Source organism: Polyodon spathula, chromosome 6, assembly GCF_017654505.1.
Source record: "Polyodon spathula isolate WHYD16114869_AA chromosome 6, ASM1765450v1, whole genome shotgun sequence".
In the NCBI taxonomy this organism is placed as follows: Eukaryota; Metazoa; Chordata; class Actinopteri; order Acipenseriformes; family Polyodontidae; genus Polyodon; species Polyodon spathula.
Window position 1 is genome coordinate 54,282,249 of NC_054539.1, and position 18,964 is coordinate 54,301,212.

Here is an 18,964-nt window from a genome sequence, read left to right on the forward strand (position 1 = left end):
CCTCTCGTTTGTACTTTATGTTCTTATGAAAAAACACCAACAAAAATTTGTTTATAGAGATGGCCTTAAATAAGAGGCTATGTGGTCTGGTGTTTAAAGAAAAGGGGCTTGTAAACAGGAGATCCCTGGTTCAAATCCTGGCTCAGCCACTGACCTTGAGGAAGTCATTTAACACTAGAACCAGCAAGGTTTTGGTCTACGTACAACTGCTGCACCTGCAAAATGTGGGAATCTGTTTTAAAATGGCTTCGATATGAAAAACAAACAATCAGATACAACTTAGTATTTTTACTTATGAACATCATACATAACATTTTCAGAGCAGAACCACTGTATTTAAATTGAAAATAAACTTTTTTCTTATTTTTTCCAAAACGAGCACAAATACAGAAACATGAAAAACTGTAGTAAAATCAACTTTACGCAATAAACTTCTGTGTAAACAGGTTTAGAAAGCTATGTGCACATATAAAATTATAAAACATAAATAACTAATTATAAAAATAGCATAAAACAAAAATCTAACAACTTATGCAATGTGAAAGCGTTTTGAGTGAAACAGAATTCTGTCTGTATGTTCAGTGTTCTAATACAGCTTTTCTAGTACAATCCATGCAGAAAACACGCTTTTCAACTGTACCAATGCATTTGCACAGACTGTCTTTTCACAATGTGCAGACATCAAAAGTTCTGTTTTTATTGCATTTAGCAGTCTTTTATTTCGTGTGCCAGTGGGTACAGTGCTGGATGAAGGTTGAGGGGCATTTGCCAACAGTCTTTCTTGTCTCTTATCAAAATGTTGCTGCCCTAGCTCCAGGGATAATTGCAAAATGAAATCCCTCCGAGTGATTGTGCTGCCGGTGCACACCTTGTACAAAACCAAAGCGTTGATGGCTGCCAGGTCCAAAACATTATAAAAAACAACCACAGGCCACTTGCGAGTACCAACTTTGATAGAATACACCCGTACCATTTGATCCAGTATATCCACACCATTAAAATGCAACAGTCTCTGGCATTCGTTTAGCATCAGTCCCGATGGTCATTGATTTGTGCAGAGAGCTTAGAAAAAGCACTATTTGTTTAAACCTGTACACACTCAGGGTGGTAAAGTCGTTCTGTCTGAGCAGTGAAGTGGAGTGCAGGCGAGCAGTTTCAAACTTCCGAGCTGATTCAGAGGACAGGCAGACGAGAAAAAAGTAGCATAGCTATATCACATCATATTGTGATTCAATGTGTATATTTTGTGACAACTGCTAATAATAAACTAGTAAATAAAGACATAAATACATATAAATAAATAACACATTCTTTCACAATGACTTTGATTTTATTAAAAAGTACAGCCTAAATTATCGGCTATATTGTATTTATTTCAATATGTCACTGTAGCAGGGAAAGATCTGTGATGACTCTGCTGGCGTGTTCACGGGCTGCAGGAAGAGGGCGGCAGTCACCCAACAACTGCCTGTGAGTCATGGCAGTGACATGGGGAGGTGGGAAAGTGGGTGTGTGGACTTTCCCCCTCTCTGAATGGCTGAGAGGAGAGTCTTGGGCGAATGTTGGTCCTATAAAAAAACTCTCTGCTGTTTCCTCAGGACTGCCCTTATAGACGCGCTGAGAGTGCGGAAACGCTGGTCGCGGACCGAGAACCAGCCGGGAGAGAAAAAGACACAAAAGTGTTACAGTGAGACAGTGAGAGTGGGGAACCCTCGGGCAGACCCCTTAAAAATATAACAGAGCAGGCTAGGTAGCCGGCAGCGTAGGACGGAGATCCTGGTCGCACAGGTAGCGGCGACTGGGATATTGCTGCAGAGTGCAGCACCTTTTATTTGTAGTTTTGTTATTGTGTTATTTTGTTCCTTGTAGTTTTTGCCTTCTGTTTTCATTGTTATTTCTTTGAGCACCTGCAAGGCGCCGGTATTGTGTACCATCGCTTGGTATGCCCGTGGTTCTGTTTACCATCGTTGGTAAATCAGACCACTGACTCACAGCGCCATCTGCGGATAAACTGAAAAACAGCACCCTGAAAATAAAAGTGGGCACCTGTGCGGTGTTGCCAAATCCACCTGTCTGTCTCCTGTGTCAGTGAATTACCCACCACCCTTCCACACGTGGTGTCAGAAGTGGGATTTACTGGCACTGCCCCAAGCAGTGCAGCTACAGAAGGAGCAGACTAGCGATGGATGCTACCCAGTTTGCCGCAATGATGGACCTCCTGCGACAGACGCTCACCGCGGCAGTGCAGGGGGCGGCCAGACCCACAGCTCCAGACCACTCCCTACAGATACCCACCAAGATGATGGCCGAGGATCGACCTGACACTTGGAGGTTTTCAAGGCCATGGCAATCTCGGCCAGGTGGCCCCATGCCCAGTGGGCTAGCTGTTTGTTACCCCAACTCACCGGGAGGCTCAAGCAGCTGCGAGGACGCTGTCCCCGGAGCACATGCTGGATTACCCCCTGCTAAAGGCAGCCATCCTGAATCGTGTGGGGGCCACCCCGGAGGGCTACCGTAAGAGATTCTGGGAGGAGCCGTTTGCGGTGGGGGAGCACCCCCGAGCTATTGCCCACCGGCTAAAGGATTACGCCATGGGCTGGCTGAACCTGGACGCGGTCACCAAAGCTAGGTTGGTGGAGCTGATCATGGTGGAGCGGTTTCTGGAGTGTCTGGCCCCAGGTCCGCGGCTATGGGTCCAGCGACTGGCACCAGATACTCTGGATCGGGCGGTCGAACTAGCCGTTCAGTACCAGGCAGCGGGGCCAACTCCTGTGAAACTGCCGGGAAGGAGTGCGGCTCCTGGATCGTCCCCTCAACCGGCCTCACAGAGGGCGAAGGGACTGGGGGGAAGGGGTAGTCCAGGATTTGGTCGGGGGGTGTCGGCGGGAGCTCCCGGCCCGGGAACTGGGGCAGGGTGGGGATACCCACGGGCTGCTGCAGTGTCGGACCGGGGTCTCGCGCGGACGCCTTATCGGGGAGCCCCTTTTATGGCTCCAGTGTTTCCCCCTCTTTCCAAAACTTCGGGGACAGAAACCAGCCCACCGAGGTATTGGACGTGCAGGGAGGAGGGCCACCTCTCCCGGGACTGTCCCGTGGAGTGTGACCTCAGCCGACCAGGTGGGCAAGTTCAATTACCTCAGTCACTTCAGCACAAGGGTTTTGTTATTCCTGTGACAGTGGATGGTACAAAAACCCAGGCTGTCCTGGATTCAGGGTGTGGTCAGTCTCTAGTACAGAAGAGCCTAATCTCACCAGGGAATAAACATATATTGGGACGGGTGCATATTAAACGTATTCATGGGGATGTCCGCTCCTATCCCAAGATCAATGTGTGTATGACTATTGGCCAGCAGGTGACGCAGGGGCAGGTAGGATTATGTCCTCGATTGCCGGTACCAGTAGTTCTGGGACCGGACTGTGGGCAGATTAAAGATTGATTGGCTGCCCTGACAGCCCCGTCCTCTTTACTGGCGAAGAAAGAGGAAGTAATTGGAGAGATTTTTCCCTTTCGCGATCCAGAATGGTTTTGCCATAAATTTAAACCCCGTAAAACTAAACAGGAGCGCTGGATCGCTAAGAATGAGGGCTGGCAATGGAGGGAGTCGGAGAAGTTTCAGGTGGGGGCGGTTGGTGAAGAGTCCGGGGGGGAGGTCGCGGAGCCAACACAGGGGTCTGGCTTGGCTGCCTCTGCTCGGGACCGATCTGACCCCGAGTTAGAAGCTCGCTCCCGTGACTTCCGACTCGAGTAAGGGCGTGACGACATGCTGGGCAGGCTCTTTGACCAAGCAGCGGTGGTTAATGGTCGGGTGGTCGAGCCCGGACGAGCCGCCACGTACCCCCACTTTGAAACAGATCTCTCCCTGCTACAGTCACATACACTGCGGGTCTAGTGGTTGAAAAAGCAAGTGCTTAGAATTCATTTTTAAGATTCTACAGCAAAAAAAACAGATGGGTATTTAACTCAAATATTTAGTAACACCTAAGAATGGACATGCTCGAGATAATCACATACACAGAGATATTTAAATTTGAATCGCAAAAGACGTTCAAAAAGCAGCTATGGCGGTGCTAGTTTTAACCTCCTTGTGCACCCTCTTTTAGGAAAGACATTTTTGTAAGTGACTCTGGAGCTGAAGCACAGTTCACACACCCAAGTCTGTAAATTAACTGGAGGATGATCCTTGCCATTGTATAATTAGCATTATCACGTATACCCAAAAGAAGTGACCATGATTCAGGCAATTAATTGTTATAAGTAACATGTGTTTTTATCTGCTGTAGTACAAAGGCTAACATTACCATAACAGATGTTTACCTGCTGCTTAGAGTCCTCCCAAGAATCACTTAGGCCCATTTAGGTTTCAATTATTCTTGAACAAATAAATAAAATACATAGATGCCCATATTAATGATTACGTGGAATAGCAGTAGACTGGGGTCTCCTTCTCAAAAGTTTAATGGGTTTTCCACAATATCAGTATAAAGTGGTTTAATTACCTTCCTACAGAATGAGATAAAGAAGGGATAATCGGTCATTGCTAAAAGGGAGAGAGGGGGTCAGGGAAAGACAAATACGGCCCTCCAGAGAGCACTACTGAAACTCGATTTTTAATGGTACCCCCTAGGGCACTGCACAGTTGCACACTTGAGTTTCTATTTAATTAGAAAAGAAAAAAAAAATACAAAATGAGCCAGAGCTCCCTTTGATCTTTAAAACATGAAGAGTTCAATGACCATGTTTGCATTCATTAAAACTTTTTTTCAGGAAGGAAAAATTACTGCTCATGGGTGCATGTATAAACAGTCTGCTAATGCTGCATTTTAATACAGCAGACCTGATCAAATCTATTAACATGAGTGAAAGAAGAACCAGTCACAATTTGAGAGGCTAACCACACAGCATAATAAACCAATGATCTGTTTGCTGTTCTTTGTTTGGAACTCTGACAGGGAGCCCCTCCCCTATGTATATTGTGTGCTATTTTTATAATTTCTTCTTCTTCTTCTTCTTCTTCTTCTTCTTCTTCTTCTTCTTCTTCTTCTTCTTCTTCTTCTTATTGTGTATTGTTTTATGTATTGTTTGGGAATGACAGCAGGCTTTTTTGTGTTTTTCAACAAGTGTCCTTTTTAGGGAAAAAAAAAAAGAATTACAAATATTTTTTTGGGAAAAAAAAATCATAATAAAGAAGTGCAGAAAAAGCAGCCGGAGGAAGCAACAGCAGCAGCCAGTGCATCAGCAGCAGCACAGGGCCGGTCACAAGTCTTGCGCTGTCTCTACCACACTTGACAAGCAGGTGAGAAATGGTGCTTTGCTGTTGGCGAGGTTGGGCACATTAGCACCCAACCAACCCCCTCCATTGCCAGATTCAGAGGAGATTCAACCTCCTGTGAGCCCGAGATAGGGGGCACTTGGAGGCTTGGGCAACACCACCCAGCATCCCTCCCAGTGCAAGAGGGGGAAGCCCTCCTATCTCCAGTGTCAAAGCGAGAGGAGCCATCGCTGCCATCTCCAGCATCAGATGGAGAGGAGCCATCACTGCCTTCTCCAACAGCAGAGGGAGAATGCCTGCTGGTGTTGCCTCCACAGCCTGAGGGGCAGGAGCACAAACGTCCACAGCCCAGGATGAGAACAGCTGAGGAAAAGTGCCTGCTGTTCCCACCTCCACCAGCAGAGGGTGAATTCCTGCTGGTTCTGCCTCCACCGACATGGGAGAACTGCTTGCAGCTCCCAGCTCCACCATCACCCGGGGTTTCCTGCTGCCCCGCATCACCCAGGGTTGCCTGCTGCCCCGCATCACCTGGGGAGCTATCAGTTACAAGGTACAAGGGAGAAGTGCAGCTCCTGCTGTTGCTTCTATGACCAGGGGCACCCCTCCCAAGTTCGCCTCCCAAGGGTCCGCTGCTGCCGTCACCTCCAGAGGGTCCGTTGCTGCCATTCCCTGGGGTCACCAGCACTGCTTCATCTGGGGTTACCAGATCTGCTTTGCCGCAGGAAGTACTGTGGCCAGAGCCCCACAAGGGGAATCTGCCATCCGGAGCATTGACTGCCTGTTCCATTGAAGCCTCCCTTCCAGGCCCAAGACTTTCACCTGGACTGCTGGGTTTTTAAGGGGGGAGGTGGTCTTTGAGGGGGGGTATGTGTGACAGGGATCCCCTCCTCTATGTATATTGTGCGCTATTATTATTATTATTATTATTATTATTATTATTATTATTATTATTATTATTATTATTGTTTGGCCAGACAAGCAAGACGCCGCCTGCCAGGTTATTGTTTTTGTTTTTAAATACCTTGTGAGGATGCGTGACTGATCAGCTACTGATTATTTAACTAGCTGACAGTCATGCATCATTATTTAATCTCATTCAGACTATGGCCTAGGGGTAATAAGGTAATTAATTAATAGCTAGTTAACCCCTTGGCCAGAGTATAAAAGCCTGCATCTGTCTGAGCTCAGGGTGGTGTGTGTCAGAGGAGACGTAAGTCTATAGAAGAGAGTAGACAATTGCTAGACGTGTTGACTGAAAACATGATACTTGGTTATTATTTGTTTGTTTGTTTATTTGTTTGGCCAACATGCCCTTTTGTTTTGTGTACTTTGTTTGTTCAAGTCTTTTGTTTTATTATTTAATAAAGTACTGAGCACCGTAGTGCCTCAGGTTCACCGCCATTCCGTGTTCTGTTTTCTGTTCTGGTCTGACGTCTGTAAAACCGAAACATATCTTTTAAATGATATGTTTCTTTTGTTTTTAAGTTTCTTTTACTCAAACCCCATATATCTCTTACCCTGGAAGTCTCTCTCCGTACTCATTCATATCCTCCCACATGCTCTCAGTTTATATACACCTCTGATTACAACTTAACCAGCTGCCCTTGTCCAACTGTTTGGAAACTGGTATCCATTTTGACTCCCAACCTCCCCTGTGAGTCCAAAAATGGCCACCAGCCAACCACTTGCCGTGGTCCTAAAACCTCTAGATTGTGGTAGCGCAGGTACACCAAATCACAGAAAGGACATCCTCCTAAGGGTAATAAAACCACATACACCATGACTGTTCATTCAGTGTTCTTTTTATACCGTATATATTTAAAATAAATAACAACAGAATTTGTGCATTTTTTTAAATATTAAATCAGTTAATTCAGGCATTATTTTACCCAGCAGATCTTTACTTTCATTGTCAATAGACTATGCTTCAACATAGGTTAATTTTAAACTTTTATGCCTTCTTTTTCGGTAGAACCTTGAGCTCAGTCTGTCAATTTTCAGCCTCTCTGTTGTTTCCTACTGTTACAACCATTACGTGTTAATGAAAGGGGCTACCACTGTTTGAATAAAGTTCTAAGAAATAACATGTTATTCCATTTATGTTAATCCACACATATAATATGAAAGCAAAGTTGGCCAAGGCTTCACTCTCCATCTATGCTGTTATGTTAATTTATGATGGAAACAGGTATTGGTTACATCTGATTCAGAGTATGAAATTTGAACCAACACGACTACAGTGCCATTAACACCTTAAACAACAGTCTGAGTATTTAATCTTGTACAGCCTGGATTTCAGCATATCTGCCAATGAGAACTGCTGTAAAAAAAAAAAAAAAAAAAAAAAAAAAAAAACATAAATAAAAATGTTTTAAAAAGATGAGAAGATACCAAGGTGCATGTCACTGGATGTTTGGAATCACTTATAACAACTGAAAACTGCAATGGCAAAGCTTTGCTCGCTTAAAAAAGTATGTTCTTCAAAACAAAAAACATGTTCCCTTCCTTTCTGTTGTCAGCAGATTAAGCTTGCTGTGTAGTCCTTGTTGTTCATCATCAACATTTCTCTTGCTGCTGAAAGGAAATAGGCTTGCCACCTGGAAACTTTTTTCTTCACAATTAATCTTGCCTCTGGATGGAGAATATAAACCCATCGTCATCTGAACACAAACATCAGTTCTGAAGATAGTGAATGACTGTTTCAGTGAAAGGCTTTAAATAGTCACATAGATTGTTCAAATGAATCTCTAGACAAACTCAATATCAGTAGTATTAAAAAGCACTGATTATGCCATAAAGGATTTAGTCTTAGTTCCTCCCTAAAAATATCCAGGCTACACAATATATAGTAAATGTAGAAAAAACAGTATTCAAAAGGACCCAATCAGCCACACAAAACATTTATGAAGTTGAACCTCACTGCTAAACAGCCCTATTTTTCTTTGCTAATTACATATTCTTGTTAGGATGCAATTATCAATATGTCCCTGTGACAGGGTGCAGCCTGTCTTTGTGTGTTTTTGGTGTTGTTTAGAGTGGATGTGAGTGAGTCTGCAGGGTGGATCTGTGAGTAAATGAGTTTGTGTGAGGAATGCGTGGAATGTGCCAGGACTAATGAGGTGTTAATTAATCAATTAGTCCAGGCACCTGTATAAAAGGAGAGTGGTTGGGAGAGTGAGAGGACTTGTTTGGTAGCAGTGAGTGAGTGAGTGAGTGAGTGAGTGAGTGAGTGAGTGAGTGAGTGAGTGTTAGCAGTGTTTTTTTTGTTTTGTCTGACTTTATTTGGCCATTGTGCCCTTTTGTTTTGTGTGTTGATTATTATTTAATTAAAAGTATTATATTTGCTGCACTTTCTGACTCAGTCTCCTCACTTTGGCTACCTTGTCACAGTCCCCTTTCCCTTCTTTTAATCTTCCTTAACCAGTGCTGTAATTTGTAAGACTATGAAATTCTGATTCTAACCACTGTTGTAGTTTTTGAAATCCCCAGCCATAGGCATTAGTTTCCACAAAGTAGCTACGCTACATATACAGTGTACTGTGCCGTATAGCTTGTGCCACAGATTGTTTTATAAACCGCCTTTGACCTTTCCGATCTGTCAGCAATGACAGGGCCTGGAGGAAAGACATCTCTAAAACATCTACTACCACAGACAGCTAGTTTGGATAGTGGCAGATGACATGCCAATCAACAACCTGGACAGAACATTGTGTTAAATATTTTTATTAATTTTGATCAATATTAACTTTAATAAATGCTGTTGCTATTTTTTCATCACCAAATTTATGCCCACAACATTATATGCCCTAAAATTGCATGTTCTACATGCAAGATATATCAGAAAAGACATTGGTAATATCATTGCACATGCAGTATGCCCATTTAATAGGCGTTCCTCAAGCTTGCACCATTCAAAGTGCATACCATACATAGTCAAAGTAGTTGTATCAATGCCATACAAAAAACAACTGTAGAAGGTAAAAGTATTAATTAGCCACAAAATATAAGAAATTACTAAATGGCAAATCTTATAACTACAACTGCTATATCTACCTATGACAAATGAGACTTACACTGTCCGCATAATTTATAGCAAACCCTCAGTTGCAGCTGTGAAGTAGTAAGAGGAATTTGAAAGCTATTACTGAAAACTGAATTAACTGCCAGTCGCTGTTGCAATACATTTCTGACTAACAGCTGTTATGGTTTGATGAAAGCTACTTTCTCACCAACTCTGCAGAATGTCATCATCCTCAGCTCCCCTGATATGATGATGTGTCTAGAAAACAAACGTTAGGTTATTATCATAACCCTGGTTCCATGAAATAAAAATGTAACCATTACTGCATGGGTATTTACCTCCTAAAGACACGAAACCTGAATAAGATATATCAAAGCTGCTCGACGAGCCTATGACACAGTCATGGCCTGCCCCAGAGGACATAAAAACACTGCGGTCACAGACTTCAACATCTTCTTTCCTTCAAGCCTGCTGCAATCATGGAAATTGACGTCTGAGGTCCACCGTGGTGAACCAGTCGCCTGGGCTGATTGACTGCAACAGCTGTTGCATCGTCAACATTTTGAACCTCCTTCAATTCAGATACAGGTTGACCTGTCTGAGGTTGAGGATCTGTCTGAGGCCACTGTCCCACTTGGGCACTAGGAAGTACCTGGAGTAGAACCCTTCCTCCAACTGGATTGGGTCTATCATGAAAATAGCCTATTTTTAAAGCAAGGCTGTTACCTCCTGAGACAACACCATGCCATCCTACGGGTCCATGACTGGTGTTACACTCACACCCTGAAAGGGGGGGGGGGGGGCGGGACCATGCTTGAACTGCAGTGAGTGGCCTGTCTGAATAGTAGTAAGCATACAGATGTCCACGGTGCACTGACGCCAATACTCAGTGGCTCTGTGAAAAGAGGTCCTGGGCCTGTAGCAGCAAACCCCTTGGGCTGCTGCACAGCTTGTGGCTTAGGCTGAAACTTCTTTGCGTCGGGCGGCGGAACCTATTAAACCTATTGGGAAGCAAGAGAACCAGCTTCTTCATGGATTCCCGCGGCTGTGAAATTTTTCTCAACAAAATACAGAAATTATAACAATCGCATAAACTAGACAAACTGTCTTGTGATTTTAGCCTAAGCCAAAAACAAGAAATAAATAACTCCAGCCGGAACTTTTGTAGCCTCAGTGGAGAACACAAAGTCACCCAACTTATGTTGCTTGATCCCTGGGAAGGAGTGACTCAAGCCGCTGGCTTCACACGGGGCACAAGGCCACGGTGGGACATAACAAACAACAGGCTGTAGTGCCCAAATAGGGGTACTTATTAAAAATAATTACTCTATTAGTTTTACTATCACATATAAATTGTGTAAAACACAATACACGCAAAATAGATAACAGAAAAAGTAACAAGTACTTATCTGAAACAACTTTCCTGTCAGATCTGTTCTTGAAAGGAAAAATGGCATTGAGGTTTGTGACAGCAGTGTTTTGATGTCCTCCGGGGTGGGCCACGACTGTGTCACAAGCTTGAAAACAGCTTTGATATATCTTATTCAGCTTTCGGGTCTTAGTCGGAAAATACCCATTCGGTAATGGTTACATTTTGTAACCATTTTGTAACCATTACATTTTCTGAACTTAAGCCCAAAAACCTTAAACACAGGCTTATCATTTATTTATTAATTCTTTAAAAAAAGACCTATTACTATATTCAATCTAACCTTTGATTTCTAGAACAAAATGGGTTTGGTCAGAGCAGATTGGATAATGTCTACTGCAATCCCCTTCGCCATGCTGGAGGAAGAAGGTACTGTAACTTCACAGATGCCTAAAGATTTATTTGCTACAGGTGCATACAGTTTTGTCTCTGAGAAAAATGCATTAAAAAGCACAAACAAACAGAAAAGCAAAATAAAACAGTATATCCATGTTAGGGTGCTATGTGGGTGATGTGAATATCATTTGTAGCATTTTTTAATTGCCTTCATAGATCTCTTTGCTCAGAAACAAGGATTCTGTTTATTATGCCAGCAACAGGACTGCTCTGATCTTAATCCAGCCCAGAACAATTTTATGGGAAGTGTAGAGAATGTTAAACAAATGGAGTAGGTGAAAAAGAATGCCTGCCTTTAATAAAACTGTCTGATCAGATGAAATTATTGTATGGGGAGAATTGATTCTAGACAAGCTTTTGCCAAAATTTTAATATCTGCGTTCAAAATAGAAATAGAGTGGTATCAACAACAATTAAGAGGGTCTTTATTTTTCTTGAGTAATACAGAAATTGTTGCCTGATTAAGAGTAGATGGGAGAGAGCCATATGAGAGAGACTCTGCAAAAACTGAACACAGCAGTGGAGATATCCGAGTGGAAAACTTCTTATAAAATTCGATTGAGAAACCATCAGGACCTGGAGATTTACCTCTCTGCAGATTTACCAAATCTCCAGGTCCTGATGGTTTCTCAATCGAATTTTATAAGAAGTTTTCCACTCAGATATCTCTACTGCTGTTTTCATTGTCTTGATGGCCTGTGCAACCTCACAATATGCCAGTGGTGCTTCCAAGTTTGCTCTAGATTGAGGGTCAACTGAAGATACATCAAGATCCTCAAAATAGGAATGAAGAGAGAAGGGTTTGTAGGCGTTTCAGAGGAGTAAAGGATAGAATAATAGCTTTTAAATTCATTATTAATATTAAATTGATCCACAGTAGTTGAACCAGATTGTGTATTTATTTCAGTGATCAAGTATGAAGCAGCAGACTAGCGGAGTCTAAAAGCTAGCAGTTTACTAGCTTTGTCACCATATTCGTAAAGGCATGGCATTACTACAGGGGTGTGGTCAGAGATTACAATACTATGATATTTACAGCAAGCCAAAGAGGGAAGCAGTATATTATCCAATAGAAAATAATCAATGTGTGAGTATCAGTGATGGACTGTGGAAAAAAAAAGAATACTCTCTTGCAGAAGAAAATAAAAAATGGATCAGATATTTTGTAAGTGTCAAGAAAGGAATGAATAAAAGTAGCAGATTTAGAGTGAGAATTTGATTTTGTAGTGGAGCAGTCAGACTGGGGTCTAAAACACAATTAAAGTCTCCTGCCATGACCAATTAGTGAGTGAGAAGTTCAGGAAGGGAAGACAGAAAATTTGTAAAAAATTGGTTGAGTGTATAAAGATTGGCCAAGATCACTGGTTTATCCAATAGCTTTCCCATCACTATAACATAGTGCCCATTAGAACCAGAGATAGTCCGGAAAGCAGTAAAGGGCACATTTTTGTGCACAAGAATTGCTGCGCCTCTAACCTTAGTATGAAAAGTGGAATGAAGTAACTGTCCCACCCACTCCTTTTGAATACGAAAATGGTCTGAAGTACTCAGGTGGGTCTCTTGTAGGTACGCAATTCCGACATTAAGTTTTTGTAGATGGGTTAAAACCTTATTTCTCTTCACAGGATGGTTCAGTCCCTTTACATTCCAGCTAACAAAATTCACTGAACATGTACCAGTATTTATTCCAGTAGTAGGTGCCATGAATTAGAAAAAAACTTTTAATATTCTTAAAGTAGGGCATCCAAACTGTCAGTGAAAATCAACAGTCCCACGTCTCCTAGCAGAAAAGTACTATGAGAGATCAGAGAAGACAGAAAACATAGAACACAGCCCCAAAGTCCCACCCTCCTCCCCTGGACCATAATAATAATATAAAACCAGAGCGATACAACATACACATATATGCAATGTAACTAAGTGCAACATACAGTAAATAATTATTCACTACTTGTCATCATTCGCAATACAATAATAAACCCCCAAAAAAAACAAAGTGGGGAGAAAGCATCTTATCCAGTTCAGCCAATAGCCATCTATTTATCGACAGTTTGGACGATGTAATTGTCTATGTAAACCTTTGCAGAAAAATCTTTTGAGCTCCATTAGTGTCAGTTACTCTGAACTCTGCAGGATACAAAAGACCAAACCGTAACCCAGAGCAGTCATGGAGAAGCATTTTAACTTCTGTGAATGCAGCTCACTTTTTAGCTACTGTTGCTGTAAAACCAGGAAAGATAAGTACTTTATTGCCCTTGTATGACAAGGCTCCCTTCTCTCGGGCCACTCACTGAATCTCCTGTTTAACACGAATAATAAAGGGTCAGGGCTTCTGGCCTTCTCTTGTTTGGGCTGCAAACAGCAGTGTGCCCGATCAAGCAGGGGGTTCCTTGAGATCCAAAATGTCCTTTAGGACGCTGGCGACAAATTCCGTTGGATGTGGACCCTCAACTCCTTCACGAATATCAATTAACATGATATTGCATCTTTGAGACTGTGCCTCCAGATCATCTACTTTAGCCCTAGATCAACAATTTCTGCCGACATTTCTTGTACCTTCACTTCTAGCTGCATAATCCTGAAAGACCACTCATTAGTAAATTCCTCCAGTTGATCTAAATGCTCACCGTGAGCTGAGTATGTAGCCTGGAGCGAAGCAATGGCAGATCGTAGTTCCTCCATGACATAAGCAATCTGAGCTTGAAGCTCCGCAGATAAAGAATCTACTTTCGTGTCAAATCTTGGTGAAGACGTCTACTTTAAGCGCTATAATTGCTTTAAGGATTGCAACTTAACCACCTGCTGCTCCATGTTGGACATCTCCGTTGGTGTAGATGAGGAGGAGGGCAAGGCTTGTTACGTGATGGAGACATAAGGCTATATAAAACAATACAAAAACAATAAAATTGTATGCACTAAAAATGTAACGTGGAACAAGCCCTCAAAAAATAAAGGTTTAATGGGTGGGAGTTGGATTAATGTAAAATTTAATTACCATCTGTGGGAGCTCAGAGAAACGCGTCTTTACATCTCAAAGGTCAGTAGTGCCCTCTCTGAACAATGTTGTCTTGTGGTATTATGCCCATCAACCTCATCTTATTGCTCAGAAAACTTAAAAGACCAGATATCCCTTATAAACCCTAATGATGGAATAGAGGAACACTGTTTGTATCCATTTCTTTTGTAATTATGTAAACCTCTATGGGGGCAAGCATTTTTGATTAATAATAAACGAGGATCAAAATAGAGGAGCTGTCAAATTGATGCACAGGTGTTGTGCAGTCAACATTAGTTTTTTTTACCCTAAAGGGTAAAATAACACAGTTATGGTTTGCCTGGAAAACAACAGCAATCTGTCACCTGCACAGTTGTTATGAAGAGAAATAAGTTTGTCTGCAGGTCTGTAAATTATCTGTTAAATAACCATAATCAATATGCATGACAATTGTATGACCTTGCCTGAGTTACAGCCACCACTAGGTTAATGACTGCTTTAAAACAATCCTTTGAGATAAGGTACAATAGAAACTGAACCGACTGATGTAGAAAACGATTGCTTCCTGATGCAGTGTATCAAAAACCCAACAAGGGACAGAGCAATTTTAGATCTGATGTTCACAAACAACCAGGACATGCTGTGTAATATAGAAGTAGTACTATAACTGGGGTCAAGCAATCATAACATGGTTACATTCTAAATTACCTGGGATTCCAGGCAAAAAGCTGCATAAACTAAAGTGTACCATTTCAGAAAGGATAATTTTCAAGGGAAGAGACAGGAACTGAGAGAAATAGACGTCAGGGAACAGATTTCAAGTTATGATGCAAGACATTCAGGACAAGCTTGCAAATGTGTCATTATTTAAAAACAAGGACTAGACAGGTAATTATAGACCTGTTAGTTGAACTTCAATAACATTCAAAATGATTAAAGCAATATTAAGAGGTAAGCTTGAAGACTATTTATACAGCAGCAATATTATAGGGGGTAGCCAGCATGGGTTCAGAAGAGGGAGGTCATGCTTAACTAAGCTACTTGATGTTACAGCTAATGTAGATGATGGCAATGCTTATAATATAATATATCTTGATTTTCAAAAGGCCTTTGGCAAAGTCCCACAGGAAATAATTATCAGTATATTAAAATCAGCAGGAGTACAGGGGAGGACATGTAATTCAGTACAGAGCTGGTTAAAAAAACAGAAAGCAGATAGTAACTGTGAGAGGTGTACAATCTGATTGTTTTTGGGGGGGGGGGGGGGGGGGGGGGGTGTACTTGGTGGGGTACCACAAGGGTCTGTACTTGGATCCTTACTTTTACTCATTTACATAAATGACTTGGAACAAGATACACATTACAAGATTGATACATCTGAGATGATACCAAACCTTGGGGAGTAGTGGACTCTGAAACCGAAGCCCAGCTAATTCAAAGGGATTTGGACCTTCTGTGTAACTTGGCAAACTTATGGGGAGTTCATTTTAATGTTAAGAAATGTAAAGTATTGCATATGGGCATAATAATCCAGGTTATATGTATACATTGAATGGGATGGAAATAGGGAATAAGGACTTTGAAAAGGATCTCTGGGTTATAGTGGAGTCATCATTAGAAGTATCTTGCCAATGTGGTAAGGCAATTAAAAAAGCACAAAGAATGTTAGTCTATAATGCGATAAAGCACTGAATACAAGTCCAGAGAGGTTATGCTTATACAATGCCTTAGTTAGATCCCACCTAGAACACTGTGTGCAGTTTTGGTCTCCTCCCTACAAAAAAGACATCACTGTACTGGAGAAGGTACAGAGAAGGGCAGCTAGGCTGATCCCAGGACTTAATGACTAGCTATGAGGTATGGTTAAAAGAATTATATCTATTCAGCCTAGAAAAGTTTATAAAATCATAAATGGTAAAGATAGAGTTAACCCAAGACAATAGGTGTTAAAGCTGAGTAAAGTTAAGTTGGATCCGGAGTGTACTTTCGAAGCACTTTTTTCAACTTGCGGAGTTATCAGGTTACCAGTGCCTTTCATAGATCTAAGTCACACTGGGAACATTTTTAAAAAGACTGGATTCAGTGCTTTATAATTAGAGCTCCCCCCAGTCACGAAAGGGTAATGGACCTTGTGCTTTATCTAAGTCACGAACATGCTTTGACGAATATCGACTGTTCCCTGTACGGTCGTTCCCCAACTTACCGAAAACAGCAAAGGGTTTAAAAGAATACAACTCATCTATTTAAAACAACCACCTTAAGTTGTTAAATGGTGGAATTTTAACCATTTATCCTAACTTGTTGATCAAACAAGTTTGTTTTCTCTTAATAAATAATTATTTTAAAACCCAATTTTGGTTTGGTTTTGTGTAAATAAGATATAGTTTGTGTATCTGTGACATTGTTTAAATCCAATCAGTGAGAGATGTTAATTGGGGGGAGGGGCGGGGGTAGGGGGGCCAAAAAAAAAAAATAAAAATAAAATATTTCACAAAACAATGAATAAAGTTTATTATAACTTCCCAATTCCCATCCAATATAAATGGTTTTAACAGGGGGTTTGAATTGTGTGAGCTCTTTCGGGTGATTTTGTCCTGATGTTTCTTTGTCTTTTTGTTATTTGAAGCATGTGATTTTGATTTTCAAATGTTAATGAATCAGCCCATGCATTCACTGTGCAATGAAAGTGATTTACAGTCACCTTATCCAAACTATAAATAATTCTACTGGGATTCATGTACAGAAATCATGAGAAAGAGGCGGCACTCAGTTTCTCTGATGTATTGTGTTTGTAATTGTTTTTCAGTTTAATTTGTAAGAGGCTTTATCACCACTCTGGTTCCGGATTGAGGGTAGAACTCCTGCAAAAGACAGTTCAGGTCTTGATTTGAGTCTGTGTTTTTGGAGTGGAGATAGATATAGCTGAACAATGGTGATGTACGTTTAATTGCTAATTTTGTATTTTTAATGTATTTTTCCTTTTAAATTTGTTGAAGCTCATCTTCAGAAAGCCAGAGTTGGGGTATGTGAACAGGCTGGCCTGTGTGGTGATGTCAGGCCAGGAAGTAGACATACAACAGTGCTGGGATATGAATGCGCTGAGGTACAGATTTAATAAACCATTAAAATATTCAGAAAAAAAACAAAGCACTGATACACAAACAAAAGGTATGATGGCCAAAACAAATAGACTAACAAACAGACACGGAGCACAACAACTGTCATACTGGGGTCAACCCAGCACATGTAGCAATTGTTATTTTTAGGTTTCACTTCTGCCTCTGAACACACCAATCCTGTCTTATTAGATATTAGACCATCTCCAGATTAATTAATATAAATTAATTAATCTGGAGATGGTCACGAGTTTAGCATGGATTGGGAATTTTAGCCCCATCCATGCTGCAATATAACAATAAAAAACTTTCTGTTTTTACAAATGTAACAGGGAGAAATCTGTGCTGACTCTGCTGGAGTGTTTACAGGCTGCAGGGAGAGGGCGGCAGTCGTCCAACAACCGCCTGCGAGTCATGGCAGTGACATGGGGAGGTGGGAAAGTGGGTGTGTGGACTTTCCCCCTCTCTGAATGGCTGAGAGGCGTGTCTTGGGAGATTGTTAGCCCTACAAATTAACGCTCTGTTGTTTCCTCAGATCTGCCCTTTTAAACGCGTAGAGTGCGCGGAAACGCTGGTCCACGACCGAACGGAACGGACTGGGGGTTCAGCGCGAGACATTGAGGGAGGGGAACCCTGGGGCAGATCCCTGAATAAGGATAGCTGAGCAGGCTAGGTAGCCAGCAGCATGGACGGTGATCCGGGTCGCACGGGCAGCGGCAACCGGGATATTGCTGTAGAGTGCAACACCTTTTCTTTGTAGTTTTGTTACTGTTTTATTTTTCCTGTTTCTTTGTGCCTTTGATTTTTGCAGTATTATTTTGAAGCACCTGTGAGTGCACCTGAACTGTTTACCCTTGCTTGGTATTCCCGTGGTTCTGTTTACCATAGTTGGTAAGCAGACCACGGACCAACAGCGCCCTCTGCGGGCTAAAGAAACCCAATGCGCCCCTGAAATAAAACTGGGCACCTGTGTGGTGTTTTCAATTACACCTGTCTGTCTCCTGGTCAGTGAATTACCCACACCCCTTCCACAACAAACTAAACAATACGCTTTAAATAATAATACAACACAAATACAAAATAATACTTACACACAGGGGCGAAATGTACCCTGTCACAAGGTACTACACATTACTGTAATAATATTTGTCAATAACGAGGTAATATAATGCATTAGATTAGTAATCTAAGTATTAATATTACAGTTACTTTTTGTCCCATTATATTTTCTCTTTTGTGCACCTAGTCTTCTTTTCTAACCCTGACAAGCCAGACTTCTCTAATGTCGGTGCGTCACCACCAATCACGTGATCTCTTACGGGACATCTCATAGCAATAATAACCTGTGGGAAAATTATATCAGTCTTTCTGAGCCTTGTCATTGAATAAGGCTAGGCACTAGGATCACAAAATGTGTATCACTACATGCCAATTGTGATGATACACTTCATAAAGACAGGAAACTCATCTACCATAATGTATTATTTAATAGGACAGGATCGAGAGGAGGGTTACTTGACTGCACGTACCACTTTTATCTATTTATTTATTTGTTTGTTGCTTCTACAGTGGTGGCCACAGTTATTGCATCACCCCATTATTTTTACATTTACTGCTTTATCACCATACAGTTTGTTTTTCTATAGACTTTTTTGTTGTTATTGTTGATTTTCTATTCATGGTTTTATTGAATTCAAAACATTTGTATGATTTTGTTTTCATAACGGAAAATTAGTG